Consider the following 21,257-nt stretch of genomic DNA (forward strand, 5'->3'; position numbering starts at 1 on the left):
AGAACGCTTATGTTTTGAACGTGTACATCACAGAAACAAATTAGGGCCCTGTTTTTTTCTCAGCCTAAAATGACTCAGTGTTATCATGTCATTACCATTATTCACTAGTCTTATGTGATATGTGATCATATGTTGAAATCTTGTTGTATCGGCTTCTTCATTCCACTGGCGACATTTGTGCTTAGCCTCAATGCAATACCCGGCAGTCGGCATCATTTGTACCCCCTCGAAGCAGCTTGTGTTATCAGTAAAATGTGATGGGTTACCAGTTACCAAAGAATTGTCGTCGGGGAAACTGACTTCAATCAAGTGCCTCTGTGCCTCTTCTATGAATAAATAGGTTCAAAGTGCACAAAAAACTCGATGACGTAGACCACCCAGCAGTATTCATTGGGCTCAAGGATTTAGTCAAAAGGTAACAACAGAGTGACTAGGAAAGGGGATAGGTATCTGTACGGGGGAGAGGGGGGAGGGTCAAACTTAAGAGTGATCGTACAATAGCAGCCATTTAAGAAAAATAAAAGTAAGTCAAGTAAAATTTACCAAATCACTGCTGCTGCTCAAATCAGATATGTGACGTTACACAACAGGTCAGATAATTCTGTGTAAGCTCAGAAAGCGAATATTTCAACCGACGTAAATTCTGAAACAATTGAGTGTGAGGTCTACTAAGCGTCGATTGTTTTCCTTCTCGTTTGCTTTTGCTCAAGTTTCGATCGAAATATTACCTGCTATCCTATTTTCGAACGAATTCAAATATCTTCAGACTTCAACCTCACATTTGCCTAACCCCTGTCTTTGTTAATGACGTGATTATTTTTGCCACAAATCTGTCTAGATGTGCTATAGACCGCACGAGAGCGCCAACAAGATCAGCCATTGCAGAAAATGGCGATGAAAGCAGTTCATCAGTCGGATGTCGCCATCGGCGAATGACAGGGATCCGTGCCAGCCACGTCGAACCGCGTGTACCGACCTCTCCAGCATGCACATATGGAAACGTAAATTTTCTGATGACACGGACCAACACACAATATGAAATGAGCGATCCCTGGTTGATTACGACAAAAGGAGATTGTGTCAAATCGGGTTAAGTTTACCGAATCTTTCCCTGTTGCTCTAAAGGCACCAAGATGGGGATGCTACATAGCATGTAGCTTTATATTAATTAAATTTCCTATCCACTAAGATGGTGGAGAGAAAAGGGGCCTGCCGTATAGAGTGCTAGTGTATAGAGTTTATTAGGCTCGATGCAGAAGCTGTAAGAGAAAGGTGTGCTGATGCAATGGGGATGTTGTTCGCGAAGCTTCCCACGTGAGTTTTGATTCGACCATCTGACAATCAGAGAGCTAGAGAATTGTTCGCGGTTCGCGTTGCCGAAATCTGCTCCTGCTGCCTGATGTTCATCATCTTGATTGCTCCGCCATTTTTCGATTTGCTGCGAATCAGGGAAAGCGAAGCGCCGCCATGTCACATCTGCCGTTCCAGTCCCATGCTAATGAAAGCGAAGCTAGATTATAGTATTGTCTCTTGTAACAATAATAATAATAGTAGTAAAAATATCAGATCGAATAATAATATTTTTGTTCAGCGGAGTGGCTAACGAGAAGATCAGTCTCTGTATGTCATTTGGATTGGAATAGGGCAAATCGGAGACTGTCTAGATACTGGGCGTATGCGAAGCGATGCCGACAACACTTTTTATGTATGATATATGGGTATGTAAATTACATGGGTACTACGGACGTAAGAGACAAAGGTAAAAGATTATGATAGTTAGTATCATGATGCGAGCAGTAAGAGCGACCATTCTTGAACATCATGGCAATGGAGTGTCCTTCGGCGCGGTATGTCATTCATGCCACTTCTTTTTCTTTTGAGTCAAGCTTGTCACAGTGGCGTCGGAATGAAAGTGTGCCACAGTTAAATCACGAGTTGTTAGTCAGCGGACAGTCAGTGTCAGGCACGTCTCTTAGCAAGCCTCGCTCACCATGTGGTCTGTCAACCGTCTGTTTTGCCTTCGTAAACGGTGCACTTGGTTTTAGCAAGTCCCAGCGCTGCGCTGGCCCAACACGGCCCCAGAGTCCCGATCGGTCGCGAGAGTATTCTCATCTTCTTTTTAGCTTTCGTTCACCTCTTCTGTCAGCCTAACATCGAGTTGTTACTGGACGATGGACGGCGAGCGAGTGTCACTCTATATTTATTCAGCTTTGTGCGTTTGACGTCCCCGACACAGAGAACACCGACGAACGACTGTATCGTTTTATCGTCATCGCTTGCTAGTCTCCACGGTTTTTCCTCCACCCCCTTCTATTCAACCGACAAACCCTACACGCCTCCCTTCCAACCTTTACTGGATATGTGGCCGGTGTACTGGGACCCTTGCTGCGCTGTCCTTCTTTGGACTGTTGAGCGCTCCGTGGTTCGGGCGACAATTGAGAAAGTACCCCAGCACTGCCCTTCGCTTGAAGGCAGAATTGGCAAGGGGTAGAGGGGTTTGGGCTGCAGGACGCACGTCAGGACGTTGCCAGACCTCCCACAGACTTAAGAATGGACAGCGGAAACCGACAGCGAAATGGCAGTGCACGGTGTGTATCTGGGGGGAAAGGGAGGCAGGCCGGCGGCTGGAAATCGTGGGCTGGTCGTGCGGAGCCAGGGTAAATATTAAATATGGCCACGAATAATCATCCATCCCATGGGACAGGCTGGGGAACCACGGTATGACTGTTCCGCAAGTTCCACGGACGTCAGCTTAGTAGGGTCTAGATTCAAGCGAGTTGGTAAACTGGGCTTCCTGCAGTGCCTCCAATTCCACCTCTTCCTCCATTTCAGTGCCCCTGAAACACTGGGGCCTGGCTCCGTACTCTGTTAGGGGCAAGTAAGAGAACGATGACTTCAGGATCTCCAACTCAGGCCTCACGCTGCTGCTCTCAGTACTTTCTTTCTTTCTAATTAACGATTTGCACTACTGTCACGTCGGCTTTTATTCCCAGTCGAAGCCGGCTGTGGCGACGGCGACAGCGGCGGCGGCAGTAAGAGTAACGTCGGTGCTGTTGCAGCTCAGAATAGACAGAAAGGGGAGGAGTATCAGGGGCAAAACTAAGCGACACTGAACGACTGCAAGCTAAAGATAAAAAAAAATACGTCACTCGTGCGGCCTGTGGGGAAAATGAGTTTGTGTGTAGACATTTGGATGCAGATATGAGCGTGTGCCTACGTACACTTTGCACGATGTGCGGCACAAATCCGTAGATGACTTATACGAACGAGGCAGAGGGCTTGTTTCGCTTTTCACCACCGCCGTTCTGACAGACAGACAGACAGACAGACAGGGTGACTCGCTTTGAAATTCTGCATATCGCAACGCGTAAATCGCTGCTGCTGATTGTGCTTCTTCTGACATAGTTACCGTGCTCTGAATCGGGGCTTTTCATAGCCGCAGAAAATGACAGTATGTATCCGAGTAGAATGAATATGGAGCGTTATAGAGTAGTGAGCTGAAAGTGATGGCGTTTTTGCAGTTCTTCGTCCTGAATGTTTCTCTCTTCACTTCACTTTCGTACGTTCCAAGGACAATGCGGAGGACCTAAGGCTTCTGGCTCCACCGGGGTGCCAGCGTTTCCCGCGCAACTGACCTGCGTTGTCGTTAACCTAGCTGGCCAACCCAGATGCCATGTTCCCATAACGCCTAGATATTGTTGTTGGCCCCAAACGAAAAAACCGTTACCGCCTGTGCTTACCAAGATGGAAAGAAACGAAGCAACCCTGGGCGAACAAACGAACGAACACATGATGAAGGTTGTCTGTTACAATGCGGAGCCAAACGGAGGCTGAATAGCCCGGAACCGGAAAGCACAAGGAAAAAAATTCGATTTACGCATTAGTGTGACTGTGTGTTTGTCTGTATATGTTTGCAAGTAACCTAAGAACGATGCATGCAGCAAAATGATGCGGGTGGCAGCAGCAACGTTGTAGGTTTAGGCAGGTAGGTTGTATAGGGGTGATGTGAAAGTGATATGGAATACATACGTAGTGGTAGTTAGAAAATTCTGCTTGGCCTGCGCAGTTTGCGAACCTGCATAGTGGATACGGTAGCTTCACATCTAGGAGGACAACGAGTCGCTGTTTTGTAAAGAATAAAAATACCCGCTTTGCCTTCGCACAGTACCATCCTTAGACGTAGGATTCAGCGAATGAACAACCGATACTGTGATGACTTTCACGGACAAAAAATGTATGTGTTATAGACGTAAATACGTGAAACAACAGATGCGGATCTATACGCTACGATGTGAGCTGCCTAACTAGTCTCTTGCTCAGTATTCTCGCATATGGTTAAGGGTTGCGTATTAAATGTCCATTGTAAGTAAACAGCAGCAGTCTCGGTGTTTAGCCGAAACCAGTTAATAGCTATTAAATATAACCAGGTGCCATCTTGCGCACCCTTTTAGAAGATACACAAGTTATCTCTACTTGAAGTCGCTGTTTAATAATTTTAGGTGCCCAGTTGAATCTTGCTTTTCGAAAATTAATTAGCATTCATTAGAGCATTCTGTCTACATTGCATTCTGGATACAATGCCAAACATACTATGAATAACTTAAGGAGCCATATGTATTTTATGGCTCAAGCCAGCCAGTCTGTTTTCTATACCAGCTAGTTTTCGCCCTGTAATTGGAAAGTTTAAGCTTAACACATCTGTGGGTGAGCGATAAAGATTGAACGATCATGCTGCGGCCTCGTTGCCTACGCCTCGTAATTTGTCCATGTAGCTCAACCTGTAGGATAAATCGAGTGCGTACTGAAACTGCAATTAGACATCTCGAATAGTTTGTTTATTGGAGAAGAACGGCCAGTAAAACCTTTTCGTTTCTGAGTGTTGTGTTTATGAGACTTCTGCGGACCGGGACTAAAATGATACAGATTTGGGCGAGGCCTCGAGATGATACCAGTAAGATCTAGTACCTGTCTGTTTGCCACCATTAGTCTTATTCGTGCCGTACATCAGAGTAACATGTGCCATAGGCGACACAAGAAATAGTGCTGTGAATGGTTTGCCTGGCTAGTCTTCTTTTGCTGAGGCAGAAAAGCTTATATAGGTACATATAGATTTGAGTTTGAGCTCAATTGTGTTAGATTGCGTAGGCTTTCAAGTCAGCTCAACGAAGCTAACCTTCCTTCAAATAACACGAAGTCGCGCCGCATGCGCATTAACCACATCGTACAGTAACTTCCCTACCACAAACTTCCACGTTTCAGCTGAAGAATTTATCCTAACTGTTGTCCTATCTATTATTCTATCTTGGCACCCTTTCTGCTCAATTCACAATATACACAAGGGATAAAGTGGAGGCTTCGTATACCGGACGTGAAATTCCGAAAGGCGTGTATGATCAGACGGCGCTCAATGGGAACTCGGCAGGCGGGATTTTGGGAGTTACTGCATGAGGTGCGCATCTATGAGTTGAAACAGGTGGAAGACATCTGTTGCCGATGTATTAGGACATCGTTCATTCATCCCCGCGGAAGCTGAAATGCGTCGAAGCGTTGATATCTTTTTCGTCTTTTTCTCATATCTCAACAATACTTCGCGACCCTTTGCTCACTCGTGCTGCGAAACAACTTAGGTTCTCTAATGACATGATGCTGTGCCAAACATGTAGAGAGTACGCTTGACGTGGTCACGTCACATGACGTCGAAAAGGCGACGTCGATGCAGTCCTTTGACGTTTTATCGCACCAACTGAAGACCAGCAGTCGGTTCTATAGGCGCAAATTTTCCAGTAGCCGAAGAAGCCGTGAAGTGTTTCTGAGACGAAACCGTTGGCGGATGGAAGAGATGACCCGAAAACTGGGGCGACGTTGACGTTGCAAACGTTATCAGGCTCCACTGACTTGGGAAAATGGTAGCAGTGGACGAACCATAGCGATAAAGCAGAAAATTATCCAACAGAAAACACTGAGATACTGTGAAGGGCTTGATCAGGCGGCTTGATAGCGGAAAGATGTGCGAATTAAGTTTGGAACGCGCTGAACAGGTTGGCAGCTTCCGACGGCTGGCGACGATTTAGGAAAATTGTACATCATGGGAGAAACCATGCTACTCGCACGGCTCGATTTTGAACCGCTAGTTTTCGGCTATCGCTCTTCAGCTACCGAACGAACAGCCGGTAACAACTGCGAAGCTAGAGCGAAGATACTTACTCTGATGGTACCGCTATCACGTATTGATAATTTTTTGATAGTTTCATTGGACGCAACTTTTACTGTTGCATTTAGATTTTGTGCAAGTTAAATTTACAAGAGCACTAATACAGGCATCTAGTAAGGCAAAATACAGCATTGGGCAAAATGTAATGATTATGAAAAATACGCGGATGTACTGGTTTTCTCCGTTGAGGATATAAAAATGGTAATACATTTGATGTATCCCACAGTAACTCAGATCGTTACATTCTCGTAGGTGAAAGCAGATTGACAGATTTAGAATTTCCAACACAGCTGGATAGCGGCATAAATATTACAAAATCCAACAGTTTCCTCTGAAATCACTCATAAGTTGTTGACTGAGTACTACCAGCCAAACGACTTATCCGTGTATTTCCTAGCCAAGTAACGAAACTCCGTCTATTGCGAAAAGTGACTCAACGATTGATAAGATAAGCGATAACCATAGCGTCGAGCACCATCACTCGCCAAGCCCTACCCACAATGACTGCAGAGAAAAGAAGTATCTCTCATGATGCAATGCGTATTCTTCAAATTGTTCAAAACCTCACCGTCGCCGTTCAGGCCTCGTTCAAGAAGCATCACGGCCATTCTATCCGCCCTGTGCCTTTTCTACTATAGCCTAACATATGCCGGAGCGAACTGACAGAAGAAGTTTCAGTTGAAAGGCTCGGGCAGACTTGAATCAAAGATAACTGACTTTTACTTTGATCTCTGTTGTCCATTCTTCATCTTATTGCTGTTTTTTTGTTAGCCGTCGCCCACCTAATGTACGGACACTGCTTCGGTGGCAAGATTTCAAAGGATGCTCCAATCGCACAGCCAAACCGCTATGGGTTCACACGCATGGCTGCTGGCAAACGCATGATCGGCTTATCCGCTGTTTAGCGGGCGGTAGCAACGGCGGCAAATTCCTTCTTGGATGAACCCAGTTTCGTCTGCGTGGCCAGTGTTCTTATTTAGAGCTGGTGTCTGGCGCAAAGATTTTTTTCTCATCCTGCTGCCAACGGTCCGCCCCGAAGAGAATGCTCGAGACGCGGTAAAGAGGTGCAGCCGTTGTTAGCTCCTTTTTGAGTATATCCTTCGCATCACCACTCGATTCCTAAAATCATCTAATGACAATGGACAAGGACCGTTCCATACGAAGCGGGATCTTTTTCGTTTTTTCGCATATTTCGCGCACGGACGGTGAGTATACGACATCACAGGCGATGATGGTGCTAATACCCTAACGACAGCAAAAACCGATGATGATGATGATAATGATAAACGGAATACGGCACGAAATCACGTCAGGTCACTGCAGAGGATGGTGGGGTGGTCAGGCGATGGACGAGGTACGTTGGTAGGATATCCAATTGGAATTATTATTGGTCGATCGTGGTGCTGCTGCTTCGTCAAGGGATGTTAGGGCGGTATTCGACTTTTGGCTATAGGTTGGACTAACAAAGCTACTAATCATACAACTGCTATTGGAAATTTACGAGAATAAAAACGAGATGTGAGAACGCGATAAGAACGAACAATGTTCAAGTTAGGGTCAATCATTAACCTTCCTATTATGGAAACATGTCCGGAAAGAACTGTATCGGTGCTTGTATTTGCTCACACTGTCACCAAAGATATTAGCCACATTTTGTCCCTTTGATATAGTTTCTAGTGGACCGATACGTCCATCAGCATGTAACTCTGCAAGGGATAGAAATCTAATGTTGCATCAAACATCAGTGATCGCTGCAGAAAGCGAGTAGACGTCTGCACTTAGGCAATAATCAACTTGAAGGAAAAAATCTGTCCTTTGCAATACATACGCGGCTAGTCTGATTTTGTGCAGTAAAATAAATTTTCCTGATTAGAACATTCACCTTTCTCATGCAATAGGAAACACGAGTTCGGATCAATGAAGTTAGTCCCACTCAAAAGAAACAATTTTTTTGGCGAAAATCCGCACATACACATTTAATACAGATCCTCATAACAATTTCTATTAATTAGTAATAAAATATAAGCCGTAATAGAACTCATTTGTTAGCTCTACTAAAATCTCTACGAGGTTCTAGTACCAGCTTTGAAATAAGTCTTCAGAGTTCGATACATATTGAGTGTCTTTTCTTTTCCGGATATTGACTTTTTAAGGATTTGAGTCGCCGTATCTGATGTCCCTCGTTTGAGTTTAGATAACAGAACTGAATTAGCCTAGAGCCGAGCTAAACCCAAAAGCGGTTACCACTCACTATTAGAAGCGTTGCTTTGATACATTGGAGCCTCTAGCAGACAATCAATCTGATATTAATAAGCGTAATCGTGAAGAAATGCCAAATGGGTGTCGATGTCGTTACGAGCTTTTTTATTTATCTGCAAAATGCTCAAGATGCTGGCAATCTTTATAATTGTTTTTATACTACATAGAACCATTATCGAATGCTCTTCTTATTTCAACCAATCATAAAACACTACAAACTCAAAACAATTCAACGTAAAATTGACGGCTTTGTTTAGAATTTAGATAGATCTCACGGATGTTTTAACATCAAAACTTCATTGAAGTCCAAACCCTAGTTATCGTATCCGTATACATCCGTCAAGCATACATAATGCATACGAATACTTCCTGACCTGTCTTTTTTTTTGGTTCTTATGCACTTTAAGCAAATTAACTTACGTCCGCTGTAGAATTGAGAGGGTCATTGCGGATTTAGAAAAGTCATTGTATAACGTAGCCACACTGGTCGGCTTCATAAAGATGTTCTGTTCGTCTAGTGTTGACTGTACATGGTCGCTGACCATCTCGATCGACTGCACATTTTCTGGTCCAGGGAATCGGCCGCTGTAGATGTCTGGTCCATCACAGAGTCGTTCACTTGGTCATCGTCGCTTATTGAGACCTAAATAAAGGTATAAGTGGTCCTAAGGTGTAAAACCACTTTTTTGTGGAACCGTAGGCAACCTGACGTTGTGCATCCGTGTTGCCTCGCCCAAGCTGACGTAAGCCGAGCGGCAGGTCGAGTGGCGCCTTTATGATTACTACGACGGCTTCTACTAGCGTATAATTCTAAGCTGTAGCTGTTTACTACGCTAGCTTACTCTGTGGACAGATCTTTTTTATCCATTTATTTTAACTGTCGGTAATTCTGAGGTGTGTTATTTGCCATGCTAATGTATACCACGCACAGCAGGTACTAGCTGAATGAACAAGTGAATTGTTACCGCTCTTAAGAGGATCCATAAAATGTGTCCGTAAGCCTCATTCACATGGAAAGGCTCCCAGTTAGCGTATGTCGCTTTTTCGTTTGGAGGTGCGCGTATGTGTATCCATGGGACTGTTCGCCTGTAGCTAATTGAATTGCCACAGAGGTGCCTATTCAACATCCGAAATGTTTTGCTTTTGGGATACTGAAGAAACGCATCAGCCTGAACGTAACAGTGTCCGAGGCGGCAATTGAGACGTCGCGCTTTGTTGCTGAAATGGCTTGCCACTGATTCAAAAAAAAAGATTCATATAATGTTTTATTGGTGTATTTTGGCGCCTTCAGCTGGGGCTGATTCAACAGATCCCATTGAGCGACCTATTCAGAATACGGCAGGTTATCAGTGGCTTCTGGTGGAGCACGGCTATCTTACCTGTGGCTGACTCAGTAGTATACCTTTGAAACGCACATGAACTTCGAGCTGTAACAGAATCTACCCAATCTTCCAACGAAGTAGAATCATCATGGTCTATGCGACTGTTGTTTCCCTTGTCGCTGTGTCGAATCGCCATCGCACATCAGCAAGAACTTCGGCCACAGTTGACCATGAGATATTGAAGCACGAGACTTCACGGTCGAATCTCGTCACCCACAAACACTACTGCTCACGAACTGCTGTTTGCCTATTTCTATGTTCACCCCGGCATCTATGCGTTTGTAAGTGCGACTCGCTCGAGTCACAGTTACTAGTACTACGGCTGTCAGTGCCAGTCACGGCGAGAGCATCAGCTTCGTGGGGCTGGCTGGGGATGCCAGATGGTGTCTGGATGTGTCTCTTGATGCCGTTGGTGACGGCTGACACAATACATAGGAACTCTAGGGGAGTTAGCATCGGCTAGTATGTTCAATCCTAGCGATTGCGCGCTCCCTTCCGTTGAACTCTTCTCGTTGCGTCAATACCGCCGGTAGGCCTTAGAATATCGACTAGCCTAGCTGCTCCGTGTATATAAATATATAGCTATAGCAATGTCTGTTCCAGCATATGACTCGCATTGGATTAGCTGTAGAGTGGGGAACTCGCTTTGTAGAACTGAAGAAAGCTGCAGGAATGAAACAGGGGGAAGTCTTCTGGAGATCTCCTTTATTGCTTTTGTTTACATCAATGAACAGACCTTTGTATATTAACATTGCCGCTGGCTGTTTGGATCCTGCATGCAGTTCGTAATGCACGTCCATTAGGTCTAATTTTTGAGAAAGAAGAGCTTTTAATCTCACATTCGAATCCAGTGAGTAGCAGTGAGTATTGGGCACATTTGATGCGTCTGGTAATTATTAGCGGATAACTGGGGTCGGAATAAGTGAAGAACTATTTACCGCGGTTTTTGCCAGTTTCTTCGTATTGACGTTCATAGTGGCGTTCATCACGTCGATTCATTGACGCGTATAAAGATATAATCACACGAAAGGCAAGAACGAGATAAAAATCGTTCCTCGTCTGTTGTATAGAACCGGCTGGCCAGCGGGCGGACGGAAAGTTTCGAAGGCGGTCTCTCTACCAGGTGCGATTGATGACCCTACAACGGATTTTTCAGTGGAAACAAAGTGACAAAGAAATAGTGAAAGCCGGGGAAGCAACAGAGGGTCTCTAGTGTACACCGGAAAGATTGTTTCTTTAGAAGTTCTTTACCTTGCGTTCTGCGTAACAAATGCGATTCACATTGTATCGTATGGGATTTTTGTGTCCTTTGCGCTGCATCGATACAGAACAGGATTAGTTCAAAAGACAGAGTTTACCTCAGTTGATTTTATGTACCCGGAATATAGGTTGATTCTACGCAATTGCATATATTTTCACGCAATCACTCCAACATAACCAAGCACTTTCTTCCTACTCCACTACTGACCGTTAACACGTTCTCTGATAGTAATCCTCAATTTTAAATGGCTTATGTTCGTTCTACCATGCTTATGAATCAGAGTAGCTGTCTACCGTTATTACCAGGTGAATCAACAGGACGAAAACTGAATCCCTGATTCTCTCTGGTCTCCGACGTGGGAACTAATTCAGTGCTGTCTACAGCAGGATTACAAAAGTAGCAATGCCAGTAAACGAAAAAGCCTTCATAGCTGTTCTCCCCTTGTGTTCTGAGTCTAATGTCTGCCCTGTTTGTCCAAAAGCCCTTTCTTCTATTCCCTCCAGGGGTAAATATTTAGTCGGAGTGTTTTATAGAAGATGGTGAGGAAACGAAGCGAAGCCGTACAGGTAGGAAAGAGTTTTAGCTTGAGGTGACATATCTTGCCTTCCATCAGTCCAGCCATCGGATATTGATGCAGATCAAAGTAAAAGAGCAAAACTGATAATTCCCTCTCCCACATCTAGTGTCTGTCCTGTCAAATTCTATGTAGGAGAACTGTTTTGAGGCCGAGAAGCTGTAAGTACTTTGGCTGTGATAAGTCGAAACTAGTTCTTAGGTAATTTGCCCGTGTAGCTAGCGTTCTTTATCTTACCCTACTTCAATGCTGGGCATGCCCTACCTGGCAACGCAAGGTTTTGCCATGGTATCGAGCATACCCAGGTGCTGGTTAGCTTGCGGTATCTTGCAAGGGAATCTTACAAGCAGACACTGTTAGAGCCTATCTAGGTTAGTGGGAACCTAAGGCAAGGAAGGCTAAGAGTACCACAAGAGTAGCAAAGTAGGCGGAGCAAATAAATCTCAATTGCACCGCCGCTGCTTTCGCCATCACCGATATAGGACAAGCAATGTGCTGCGCCACCGATCCGAGTCTGGCAGCAAAGGCAGATGTGTGGAGTTTGAGCGTGTCGCTGATGGTGACTCAGCTGATCGTCGTCGCGCTGGCCAAAGATCGGGCAAAGACGACAGAACTTGGGGGTGGTAACGTTGCATAGAACAAGGGTACAATGCAGGGGATATGTGCGATGTCGATGGGTTGGGCGGATGTTGAGGTGGAAGCTCCAGCTGGGAAGCTGAGGTGAGCTTCGCAGCTTAGGTGTACGGTAAAGAGGTTCCAGAGTCGGTGGCGATTGTAGCTCAGAAAGGGGATCGAACATCATGGGTCGATCGCAGAAGGACCGACATCTCACCTATCGAAATCGGCGTATGTGTATAGAGACGTTGTGTCGAAACTAGGGGAAGTGTGTTGTTTCCTCGCACCTCCCTGGGGCAACACCTCTACGGAGGAAGTGTTTATAAAATGTATGTAACAACCCCTAGGGAATATCCATCCGATGAGGCTAGATAAAGTGTACCTTATATCCTACTCTTACGAGCGTATGAGACGACAATGAGCGTGCTTTATGATACTAGAAAGTGTCTAAAATGACTATTTCATTTACAGCTGCTACATTCTGATAATCAGTGTATTGGATTGAGTGGTCAGCTAAATTATTTGATAATTATATGATACCGTTGAAAATGGTCCTGCGTTTCCACTTTTGTAGCGTCATGCTGCCGATGCAGAAGTAACCTTTTTCATTTTCCACATTTCGAAACTATGGTAGAGAAAGGAAATACAACATTTAATAAAAATATCGTAAAACTAAGATATAAGATGATTCAACTACTTTACATATACTTGTCGTCTACTTTCGTAATAAATCCACCAAGGATCCAATTCAAATATATTTTTTGTGTTATATGTCAGCGGAACTTCTATCGTTTTGTATCGGCATACTAGAAGACACCCAAAAAGTACATTCTCGTTTTCCGCCGACTGCGCTTGTATGATCAATGAAAAACCATTCTTCGTACCGCACAAAACTTTATTCTACCATCAGGATTTTGAACGAAGGCGGTACTCTTAGCGTTACACGCACCTCTGAGCAGCTTCATGTTGGATTCGAATCTTAAACGCGCCTGAGGTGGCGCATAACGTGTTCGGATTTCCGTTTGCTGTTCTCCTATGCATTGCGCTCCATGAAACGCGACTGTATCAGGGTGACGCATTGAAATGGAAACAAACACTTCTAGGATGGACCGCCGTGTGGAATCGTACAGCCTCTGCGTTTTGGTTGTACTTTTTTTGTCGTACGCTCCATTTTATTCGCCCCGATGGGTAGAAGAGATAAAAAGCTCCTATGCCAGTTGAAAACAGTTAGATGCAGCGACATGCAGACGACATCTTTACGAATAGGTAAAACCAGAGCAAATCTTTCTTTTTTTTTTTTGTCTGGTACCGCTGTTAAGCGTTGCTTCATATGGTTGCTGGCAAAATATGTCTACCCGCTTTCGAACATAGACCATGACACGCTCACTAATTTTTGTAGGCGAACACGTTATAACTCCAGCATTACGGGATCCTGAAGCGAATATTAGAAAATGTCCAATGGATAGAAGTTGGATAGGCGTAAGGATAATTTAAGACAAGCTATCTCGATAGGTTAACTACGCAATAAGAGTTCCGTTTGTCTATCCGGGCGCCCCTTAGGTCTCGTAAGACACAAAGATTCGAAGATGATGTAGAAGTACTTGTCACCAAAACATATAATCTTACCCAGGTAAGCGTGATGCTAGTGTTATTGCCTCTGGTAACACCAATTTTTTTTTTTACATATCAAGCACGTCTTCAAATCAAACTCAAGACTTCTACAAACATATATATATATATATATATATATGTACAAACATATATATATGGCACTGATGTCATTTTATATATATAAAATGACATCAGTGCCATAAGTCGCCGTCCTCTCTGACCTGTTATTGTCTTTCAAGCTATTTTCTTTTTCCTTACATGTTAATTGAAAACCTGTGTATCGGTAGCAACCTCAAATCGACCGATAAGTATAGCTACCGACGTGTCCATACATGAACAAGTTGATTCCACGCCATAGACGAACGCTCAGTTCCGTTACAAGTTGTTTCTCTTTGCTTCTCTGTATATTCTTTATCGTGTACTGACCGACAAGTCGAATCCCGTCGCTACTACAATAACAATAAACCTGCAACAATAGACCTCGTCCCGAACGTGCCGTTTATGAAGACTAATCCGTTCGTACGTAGCATTGTGGACGGCCAATGTTAATGTGAAGTAGGCGTCACGGCGCCTGCCTCTGGCCGAACATTAAATCATATAATGGCTTCACGGAAAAGCAGGACAGCGCATGGCCAGTTCTTCGTGGTCGCAGTGGTAGTCCCCATTATTGTCCGTTGCCGCTCAGTAGAGCGAACACTGTGTGCTCTCTCATCGACAGCCTTCGGTAAGGGTCTATCGGGCCGTGATGGTCATGATCCCCTTCCTTTCTATCATAACATCAGCCCTTTAATCGAGAACAACCTAGGACAAAAAGGCCGTAACCCATTGTCCATCTTCAGCCTACCGCGTGTATGCACTTATCCTGCCTGCCTTTCTCTGGTCTTTCGCCCGCCCTTCTCCTGATTCGTCCATTTAGGCGCCCAGGATTGGTGAGACGCCATTCAGTTTCAGCGCTGTAAGCCCCGCGTCGCTGCCGTTGATACTAACGGTACTGCAAGCTACTCTAGCAAGCCGATCACCACCAGCGGCCACCAGTGAGGACGCTCCCTGCTGAATATAGTGGCACTGCCTTGTATCTAATTGACGTTAAGTACGTCGTCACCGCCTCTTTGGCTGATACGCTGGCGGGCGGGCGTGCGGGCGGATACCGTTGCAGCCACTTGCGTACTAGCCTTTCACCCGTTCGTTGTCGCTGGCGGACAACAACAGCGGGAGAGATAGCGATTGCCGCTACTGTTACGGCTTGGTCCTGTTGAGTAGAGGGTTAGGCACAACGCTGCTGATGCTGATCGCAGCAGGCTTTCTGTCGCAGCCCACCTTTGTCTACTTCGGGCACAGGCCTCACACAGCATAGCAAGAGAACGTGTCGAGATGCTGAATACGCCTTCCGCGCAGTCACTCGTAGGCAATTCAATACACTTACAGCCAAGCTGGGCTTCGACTGAGCTTAATAGCAGCTAACTTTAGTGTCAGAGATTCTACTGGGCAGAAGCCGGCGAGCAAACCTTTACAAGCATGTATGTATACGGCTCGATATGGAGACATCATATATGGACATGGTTTTTGGACAAGCGAGACAGCGCGAAATGTGGATCGTCCTCGACTTCGGTAATTCGGCGCTGATCCATTGTCCGTTTTAGGTCCGTGACCTAGAAATTTCAGAAACTAGCTTTCACGGTGCCAACCGTGCTTTCGATCAGACAGTCGCGCAAGCGTGCCCATGGTGTAGCAAAGGAGAAAATCAATAAATACGTTAATATTGTGTTGCATATTGGAAACAACAAGGTTCGATAGAACACTGTGAGCGATACAGGGCCAAATACACAGACACCAACTTGTACAGGTTTAAGATTAAGTTGAAGTCATAAGCCTGTCAAGGATATTGTAGCATATTTTGTTTTGCAAAAGGCGATACGAAGAAAGAATAATCCACAGTCTGAAATTGATATTGGAAGGTTCAGTAAATGAGAAATGACGGAAGAGCGAATATTACAGTTATTCTTATACTGCTAATAGAGGTTAGGTCGGGCACAGAATGACGTGGTAACTCTTTAGTCATTGTATTAGTAACAGTGGATAAAATCCAATTTGGACTGATTTCGATGTAAAGAAGCCTTTGTAAAATCGTTTCCGTTGTACGGGTTGCATTGCAGCTCGGCCGATGTTACGTCAGCCGAAATGACGATTCTTTGTAGGACCCGTCCTTGACATTGTGATTCATGCAGCAGTTTTGTTCAGTACGCTGATTATTCTTCACGGCCTATTATCAAGGCCAATAGCGTTATGGCTACTATGATTGCGCATCCTACCAATACACACTATCAATGAACTCTGAATTCGACTACGCCAAAACTTCTAGTAATACAGAATTTGCTTCGTAACCGCCCCGGTCATGCGTTCACATCTCCATTACAATTTATTTTACTCAATATGTATTGTACTATTAGAGCGAACCGTAACATGTATACACAGATGTCTGTGATTATGTATCCACATAGAGACTAGTTTTGTCAAATAGGTTTTCCTCTCTCTACTTCTCAGTCACGTTCTACACAGAATTTGCAATTGATATATAACCAAATGTGTAAGATGTTGTATAATTGATAAGTGTGTTACGACTACACGATGTATTGTAGGAGGTAATGTCCCATGATGGAGGAGACGCGTTGAATGCGAACTGATCTGGAATGATGATTTATTCCACGAGCTGAGCCGATCTGCGTATACTCACCACTCAAAAGGTCCCGTTGGATTGATAGCTCAACGGCGGCATAGTCTAAAATTACCGTAGTCTTGATAGCAACAACCAACCTGCCAAGAACCAAGGGGATAGACGTGAACACGTGACCCCGGCCGTGGGAGGTGATATATGTTTTCATTAGGCCGAGGGCAGGGGCATAGGGAAGCCTTGTGTTTGGGAGGGGAGAAGAGGCTTTAGAGAGAACAGGGGAGGGAAGCGAGCTCGACGGGACGCGAACAGATGCGCTGCGTCCTACGTAGTGCCCTGTGCTCTGGAGCAAACGCATCGTCCATTCGGCTGATAGACGCCAACGCACGAGTCCATACCATCGTAATTTCAGGTAGGGTTTTGCGAAAGGGCTCAAACAGACGAATGAGTGGGCGAGCAAACGAACGATCTGACGCTGAACATAGCAGGAACCGAACACACGCTGGGAGTTTCGATAGAAAAGCCCTCGGGGCATCCTGCCATGAAGAACAAGGTTGAAATAGAGAGTGAACGAACAATATGTGGTGGCCCTGTGTCCTCCTATTCTCGGGTAGGTCCAGATATCCGTAGAGGTCTGCTAAAACGATTGCCCTTGTAGTGAAGTCTGTGTTTGCACGCGATTACCGTTGCACGGGGACGACAATGCCACATGCATTTACATGGGCTTCACGCGATGGAAACATGAAATGGGGCCCAGCAGTGTGACCTGGTACCAGGTGGGCACACAAAGGAGGTAGGTAAGTAGCGTCGATGGCTGTGGTGTTACAAAGACCTAAGGGGGGTACCGATCGGAGGGAAGATTGTATGAGTTGACGGCGTATGGACACCGTATTTAGATGAGAAAATGTGGACAGCACCATGGAGCGGAATGCTAGTAGATAGCAAAATGGCGGTGAAGCTGTGGAGGCGACTGGCCCCTTTGGTGGCCTCAGTAGTAGGCAGTTCGTGAGCGCAAAAACGTGTTTCGGCGTGCAGCAATCACGGTCGACGGAAACCTACGTACTTGGTGCCTGTGGCCGCAGCAGTAGGGACCTGTGGAGATAGAACGCTTCTCTAGCGAAGTGAGCGACGACCATCGGTTTTACGAGTAATATAACTAACGGAGTTTCAGGATAAGCAGCGCTGTGGCTATAGGAGTCTGACTAGGCCTGTTTAGGATGCAGTGTTTGCTTCGGGTGGGCCCCGAACTTATCTAGGGGTAAAGTAACCAACGGGTCCCTCTTTGGATCGAGCTGCCTGCTGATCTACCGGTCCAGCAGAGTTTTGCAGGCCACACTGGCGCAACCATGACAGGCCGTGCTAAGGGCGGAGCTGACAGTAAAGACTCTGACTTCGTTTTCGCCGCTGTGGACGTTGGTAGGCGGACAGGCGGTCATACGGGCGAAGGGGCGAAAAGAATCCGCAAAACACAGATCCGCTGCTAAGAGTAGGGTGGCCGCCCGAATACTTGGGATACAATGTGGAAGCCGTTGTTGTTGTTGCAACTATTGTCAATGACGGCGAAGGCGGCATTCGCAACTAATGAACAGACTTTTCCATCGCGGTGTTGTTAACCAGCCTGCTGGATGTCTCTGACTGCGAAGATACAGCAGCCGTTAGGTGTACTGAGATCAACGGCAGTACGTATCGAACTGTCATAGCCTGCGAGTAGGACGTGGGAAGAAGTGGGCGGGTACGTCGCACACAAAGCTGAGCTAGGATTAGGTGCTGCTCGAGTTAAAAAGTCTTATTCGGATCACTACCGCCACCAATTCTGATCCCGAGCTCAAGCAAGTAAGTCGTCGAATTTGCAGGTCTCAATGTATAACCGGCAAAAAGGACACAACTACGGCAAAAGCAGAGATAAGCACCCAATACAAGTAATCGCCACGACGATTTGCTTCTTGCATCGGGGCAAATGAACGAGCTGTCGGCGCCCATAGATGGCTACACGTAAGTCAGCGGAAGTCGGTGCAGATGAGGTAATCAAAAGAAGTTCCTAAACGCAATCGTTATGTACGTAGGAATGAGTAGCATTAGGAAAGAAGGGGGCAAGAAATTCTCGAAATACTGCAATAAGTGATATTTATCACTTTATCAGTCATGTACCATTTCTGATTAGAGATAGTCCTTTACCCATGAAATCGTTATAAGCTAGAATCCAGTCCCCTTTTAACTAAGCTTCATTAGCCAATCTAGTTCTTGTTGCGCCGAAAAAATAATAATATTCTAAAAGAGTTTTGCCTAAGAACGTCGGTGCATAGCCTGCAAAAAGTTGATACAATGCCTATCTGTGTTCATTTAGGCATAACGGCTACGTGCCTTGATCTTGGAAACGATTACCGAGATTCGGTCACAATGGACGCAATGAGCAATGGTTAGTGTTTTTTTTTATACATGTTTTGAATTTTGCAGGAAAAATATTGAAATTTTCGAATGGCCTCAGGATATGATTCGGACATGGAGGTCACATGTGGTTACGATATTAGCTAAGTTCGCATGAGCGTGATCTAGAGCTAAAATAGACCAAATTGAGAATACGCCAGATACAAAACGGCGCTTTCGAGCGTTTGCAGGTAGGGCATACATCGGGTGTTTGTCTTTAGAAGTGAAGGTCGTCTTTTGGCCAAGTTAGGTCACACGGTGAAATCTAAATCCTAATACCAAGAGAGAATAGACAGCATTTTTTTGACGCTACTCCGTCGTCAAAGGACGTGTAGATCGTGTATTCTCTCTACTTATATGACATTATGTATAGTCATTAGCGCGGTTGAAAACCGATACGGCGCGTTCAAACGTATATTTTTAAAAAATTATTGCAACTTCTTTGGCAAGCTTATTGTACGGTATTATACTACATATTCTGTTGTTTTAGTGACTAGATCAAATTAGCTCATTGTTTTCACTAGTTTTTTTTGAGACCCCACAGAAACCTTTGGCGAACACATCCTGCTCCAGAATTCCAACCTTTAGCTAGTTATTCCCTATTCTTAGCTACCATAAGCGGCCTTCTAATCCGCTCACGCGCATTTGGCTCGTACACGCATCAGCTATTCTATTACCAAATCTGATCGATGCCCTAGCCATGTTTTACAACTAAAAGAATTTTATTTTTTCCGTGATCCCTGCGAGCCTCTGCATCGAACTAGTACATCCCATGAATTGGCTACGTTTATTTGGAAAGGCGTTGCACTGCTTTAGCATATTGACCCTTGATTTCACGTTGGTTCTATCTGCAGACCACCGAATAGCCAGTAAATATCCATTTCAACTTGGCTGGGGTCTTTGATATCTATGTTAGCAGCTGACAAATAAATGTTCTTTATACATAGTATTCGCACTTCTGTCTTGAAGCTTAGTACTAGAGACTGAGTGAGCTTGCTTTCAGTTAGCATCCGTTTCCTGCTTCGTTTGTACGCCGGCACCAACAGGAGAAAATGAAAAATATTTTTCCTAACAGAAGTCCAAGTTGCTTAATTAATGAGGCTCTCTAACCTCTGTATATCACTGTTGTCAGGTTCCTGATCTTGATCTGGTTTGCCCCTAAGACCCCTTTTTGCACTGTTCCACAGCGCTCCTAGGATGCTGGGTGCCATCCTACCGTATCGGTGTGATTATCCTTAATGGCACGGGGAATTCTGTCGTCCAAGCTCTTATTACTATAGTGGCAGTGGGAACAGTCAACAATGATTAATTCCCCTATACACACTGTATCAGCTACGAATATGGCCAGTAGTACGCTTGTTAAGTGGGCTAACATTGTTATACGTAAAAGTACCTGTTACCGAGAAGAGACGGCTGACTGATGGCTCAGCCGAACCGTCGAATACATAGAACTGGCATGGGGATACAGTAATAACGATCAATCCCATCTGACATGCAGCTAACAACTATGCATTGCACATTAATCTTTTCGTTATGTTATCTGAAGACACTACTATATCTGGCGCTTTTGCACAGCGCAGACAGAACTCACGTGCACGGCACTGATAGCGTTGATTCTCTCTGTACCAGTCCTGCACGTACGCACATGTAACAGTAGGTACTGCGTGTACCACGTTCACGGCGCGTGTATTCGCAAGTAAAAAAAAAAAACGCGTTCTTTTATAACCTGCAATATTAAGAAGTAATAAGAACGGGAAGGCCACGAGCAACATGCTTTTTTCTTTATATTTTGCCAACTAATGCATCGTATATATAGGTTTTGTCTGGCAGCGTTAAATTTTTATGAAGCTTTTGTCGCCGTGTGGCATCGAAAAAGCAAAAGGTGCTCTATCTTTCTTCACTCCACTAGAAGACCGCTGGCAGATTTAGTTATTCGTTAGCTTACTCTAGTGAGTTAGGATCAGTCGTTTCCACTCGCATTGCCTTTCTCTACCACTGCAGGCAGACTGCCGAAGAAGCTTTCAATTGGTGCTCCACGCCGCTTCGCAAAAACTCTCTTTTTTTTGGGCACGGGAAAACAGGCCAGTGCTTGAACCGGCGTGTCGGCGGACCTGTCCTGCCAGCGTGGGGATGAGTTTAGGCGGGGTCCATGTCTTATTAAACAAGTGTACAAGGAGGAGCTTCATAAAATTGCTTGTCACTCAAGCGCTCAGCTCTACTTCTCTAACAGAACCATATAATATCCTTAGCAT

General features: G+C 45.0%; 1 protein-coding gene and 1 long non-coding RNA gene across 3 annotated transcripts in view; one reads left to right on the forward strand and one right to left on the reverse strand.

The window, feature by feature from the left end:
- Positions 1-21,257, forward strand: part of Trim9 (E3 ubiquitin-protein ligase Trim9) — a 58,319-nt gene that overhangs the window by 9,016 nt on the left and 28,046 nt on the right. The gene's annotated exons all lie outside the window — the stretch shown is intronic.
- On the reverse strand, positions 13,587-15,091 carry LOC147752859 (uncharacterized). Its single transcript, XR_015312922.1, has 2 exons — positions 14,172-15,091; positions 13,587-13,734 (listed from the first exon to the last, which is right to left on the reverse strand). It is a non-coding gene; the product is annotated as an uncharacterized LOC147752859 (long non-coding RNA).

Source organism: Varroa jacobsoni, unplaced genomic scaffold, assembly GCF_002532875.2.
Source record: "Varroa jacobsoni isolate VJ856 unplaced genomic scaffold, vjacob_1.0 scaffold_934, whole genome shotgun sequence".
Taxonomy (NCBI): Eukaryota; Metazoa; Arthropoda; class Arachnida; order Mesostigmata; family Varroidae; genus Varroa; species Varroa jacobsoni.